Source organism: Cynocephalus volans, chromosome 8, assembly GCF_027409185.1.
Source record: "Cynocephalus volans isolate mCynVol1 chromosome 8, mCynVol1.pri, whole genome shotgun sequence".
Lineage (NCBI taxonomy): Eukaryota > Metazoa > Chordata > Mammalia > Dermoptera > Cynocephalidae > Cynocephalus > Cynocephalus volans.
The window spans coordinates 103,348,480-103,352,916 of record NC_084467.1 but is presented as its reverse complement, the minus strand read 5'-3'; the positions used below and the strand labels follow the sequence as shown (position 1 = coordinate 103,352,916).

Sequence of the window (4,437 nt, the reverse complement as noted above, 5' to 3'; positions counted from 1 at the left end):
TTAGAATAATATATTGTCTTGCAGAAGCAATGGGAAGTGGAAGAAGGAACATGAAATCTAGAGTCACACGACCTGGGCTTAATTCTAGATTTATCCATTTACTAGTTGTGTGACCTTGAGGAATTTTTTAATAGCTTTAGCCTTTATTTCCCCATCTGAGAATGGGAAAAAGATTTTGTGTCCCACGGAGATGTTGGTAGGATTAAATAATTTTACACCTGTGAAACCCTAGAGTTTTCAACCAGTTTATCTGAGCCTCTTTCATTATTTTTATGCCTTTTCATTTTATTTATTTTTATTTCTTTTTCAGAGAGATTGTTATTTATGCGTAGAAATGCTGCTGATTTTTGTATGTTAATTTTGTATTGTGCAACTCTACTCAATTCATTAATTACTTCTAACAGTTTTTTGTGTGGAATCTTTGGGGTTTTCTACATACAGGCCATTTTATTTTTAGAAAGTTTAAAAGTATAGAAAGCATAAAAAAATAAAAAAGTTGTTCATATTTTTATAACTGAAAATTACCATCGTTAACGTCTTATTTACTTCTAGTCTTTCTTTTTTTTTTTTTTTTAAAAAGATGACCGGTAAGGGGATCTTAACCCTTGACTTGGTGTTGTCAGCACCACGCTCACCCAGTGAGCAAACCGGCCATCCCTATATGGGATCCGAACCCGCGGCCTCGGCGCTCCCAGCGCCACACTCTCCCGAGTGAGCCACGGGCTCAGCCCTACTTCTAGTCTTTCTTTCTTTCTTTTTAACCACTCTATTGATTGTTTTTGAAAAATTGAGAAATATTTTGTGTTTACTATGAATCATTCAATCAAATAAAAAACTGCCCCCAAATATGAAATACTTCATGAAGGTGCAAGCCATCTGGTGCAGGAGCCATGATAATCTTTTCCCTATTTTTCCAATATTTTAATATCTGAGATGACCAAGTCAGCATCCTGGCATACTTTTAAATACTAGTATTTTTATTGGTACGTACTAAGATATTCAATTATATCTATGGTCGCTCCCCTGGTCTTTTGAATATCCTTTACCCTTGGTTCACTGTTTGAGTACAACTGTTTCCTGCCTCGGCTGGACACTCATATCTCCAGGAGGCAATATTTCATTGTTCTGGTCAAAAAGAGACATGTCTTTGCCGCTACTTTGCCTTCTACCACTTTTTGCAGCAACCCATACTCAACTATTCTCTACATCCCACTGCCTGCTCAGCTCAGCATGCCTCTGACATGTGATTGCTGTTATAGATCATATTGTTGATCGTATCAGCACCAAATTTTACACACTGATCTGCATTTGGTGGCACCACTGTGAATGGTGTGGCATACTGCTAGAAATTTCTGTCCTACTCTTTTAGAGTTCCCTTCTGTGTAGGTAACACAGCTATGATGTCCACATGTTCCACTCTGTAAACACTGCCTCCAGCCTTTGTGACCTTCTAGCCTCTCCACAGAAGTGCTGGGCCTGTTTCCTGTGGCTCTGTCCCTCATTGGCCCACAGGCTGGTAAGATAGTGTCAGCGTCCCCCTTGTGTACAGTGTTGAGGTTTCTCTTGCTGGGCACAACAAAACCACCTGAGACTCAGGGAGGAGATGCATTGTTAGCTTGCTTCCCCAGAGAGGACTTATTTTGAGCTCATCTACACATTTGCTGGGAGTTCTTTGGAGTCTTCCAGGCTTTGGTGTTCCTGCATGTGAGCTTTTGCGTATGGGAGCCAGTGTTGGTCAGTGTTCAGAAATGGGAAAGTCCTGACCAAACATGACCATCCTTGGGTCTGAGTGCCATGGGCATATGAGGACAGAGTGGCGCAGGCTGGGAGAAGGGCAAAGCAGACCTCTTCTCTCGTCTCTATCTATTCCTGCTACTTGGGTTTCTTCTACCCAACAGTTCCGTTAAGATTAAGTGAGAATACAAGAGGCAGGGCACTGGCAAAGACAGCCTGCTTGGGTTTCAGCAAAATGGGGAGCTGAAGGCAGGAGCTGGCACTGGCAGAAAAGAATTTTCCAGATAAAAATGGAAGGCACTTACCTCTTCTCATCTCCCTTCACAGAGCATTTTCAGTTACTGCTTACTTCTCCCCTAGTCTTCCCCAAATACCCTGCCCACTGGCCCTATGGGTTGCCTGCAAACCAGTACAGGAAACCCCAGTGTACCCACTTTAAAGTCACGCCTTTGGAACAAGTCCTCCTCTTTCTCAAAATTGCCTTAAAGTATAATGGTTGCTCAGGAACCACTTAACCCATTTGCACTCATGTTAGTCCATAGCAGACTAGCAATTTGAGACATTAACCAGAATGTTTGTTTTCCTCTCTCACCACCGCAGGCATCTCAACATTGAGATGTGAGTCTGCCATCTGCCCTGGAGGGAGTTGTCAGGCCAGGACTAAACCTCTGAAAAAGTTGCCCAATTCCTGACTTCAGGGTTCAGAAGGCACCACTTCTAGTGAGACTGCAGAGACTTGTGAGGAAGCAACCAACAGGCAGAACAAGTTTCTGTCCCAGGGCCCCCTCCCCACCCCAGACACACACCTGGAGAAAAGAGCACTGCAGGAGAGGAGAGAGAGAGAGAGTTCTGCAAGTTCTGACAGCCATACATGAGCTATAAGGTCTGCCCCCATCTGTATCCCTTACCAGAAGGAGTTGGAGGGAGAGGGTCCAAAATTGAATAGCCTTAGCTGGAGAATAGCTGGGGTGCTTCTTGTCTGGAGTGTTGGAAGCTGCCCAGATATGCCTGCGCCATATGGGTGTGAGGAGGGGTAAAGAGGGTTGCATGGGCTACTGAGGCATGAGACACCCCAGGCTGTTAAATGGTGAGGGAGGGGACCAGCAATGTGTGTGGGCTGAGTGGGAAGGTAATGCCTGTCAGGAAATCCCAGAAGGATGCTGGTTTACAGGGTGTTGGGTGGACTTCCTAGGAATCGGAGGAGAGCGTGGCTGCTCCTCTGTTGGTTGTCATTGCCAAGGAAGAGAGGTGAGACCTGAGTCAGCAAGGACAGGCTTCTGAGATCTGCCTCATGGAGGGCCAGACATTGAGCTGAAAGATACAGGAGGGAAGAAGTCAAAACCCACAGACATGAGCACAGCAGAAGCAGACCTGCCTGTCTTTACTGCCAGTTGTATGCGCTTCCTAGGTGGAGGGGAGGCAGTTATGTACATCTGTTGGAATTTGGAATTGAGCCTGGGAAAGGAAGAAATCTGAAGAAGGGCATTTTAATCCTGAATGTGAAATATTTAGGAAGGCAAAATCCTTTTAGGAAGGCATATCCTTTTAATGTCTGTCATACTGGAGTGTTGTGAAATAAATCCTAAGGTCATCTGATGTTCTAGGGTAGTGGTCTCCGAGTACGGTCCAGAGACTCCTGGAGGTCCCTGACACCCTTTCAGGGGCCCATGGGTCAAAAATCTTTTTGCAATAATATTAAGATGTTACTCGCCACTCATAAAGGAAACCCCATATTGAACTGTTAAGAGACAAGAAATAGTCTTTTTCTTGGGCACATATATAGACTACATTTATCAGCCTCCATATGGTAAGGTTGACCATGTGACTGAGTCCTAGTCAATAGGTTGTAGACAGAAGTGATGCCCTCCATGCCCACACCTGGCCCTAAAGTCTTCCCATGGGTGACCATCCATGCTCCTTCTCCTTCTGGCTGGTTAAGTGGAATGAACCCCCTCTTACCCCAGTACCTACCTCCAAGGCAATCTTGGGAACTGCCTGTTGACAATGGCAGGGGGGAGGCTGGAGCCCTGAATCCCTGCTTAGGAGGCAGATACCCATAAAGGAATCTCACACTGGATAGTAAAGAGACAAGAAATAAACTTTTATTGTGTTAAATCACTGAGCCCTCAGGGTTTATCTGTTACTAACACAATGAGCACCACACTGTGAAGACTGAGACCACTTATCTAGAGTTAACTGCTGTCCTGAAATTCAATGCATGGCAAATGTAATCTGACAAATCCCTCATTTGTTTGGCAGTTCTTCAGGTTTTGACATCAGCTGTTATTGTGCTGCATGACAACTAGGCATCAATAATAAATACTTCACAAACAATTGCAGTAGCTTTTGCTTTTTTAAAGACAAATTTCCTCCTCTTTTTCTCCCTCTAGTACCTTCACTTGGCATAAGTCAATAATTGCTTCTGATACTATGCACACTATCACCCTTAAAATCATGACATTAATAGGTGGATAATATCTAGAACGTGGGGTTTGATAATCCTGCTGCAGTCCAGATTGGTCATGTTACAGCTGTGAAGGGTAGCAAAATATGCTACCCCAAAGTACACCACTTTGGCATAAGGATTATTTTGAGCTGAAGACAATTGAGAAGAAGCAGGTACAAGAAAAGCTCTCTGTCCACCCTTTATTTCCCTAGAAGCAGGACATAAATTTTAAAAAGTGTCCTCCCTCTTCTCTCTAC

The 4,437-nt window shown here is 44.0% G+C and overlaps 1 non-coding gene across 1 annotated transcript; it reads right to left on the bottom strand.

The window, feature by feature from the left end:
- Positions 1 to 841: 841 nt before the first annotated feature.
- LOC134385341 (U6 spliceosomal RNA) lies at positions 842 to 946 on the bottom strand. Its single transcript, XR_010024328.1, has one exon. It is a non-coding gene; the product is annotated as a U6 spliceosomal RNA (small nuclear RNA).
- Between the last annotated feature and the right edge of the window lie 3,491 nt (positions 947 to 4,437).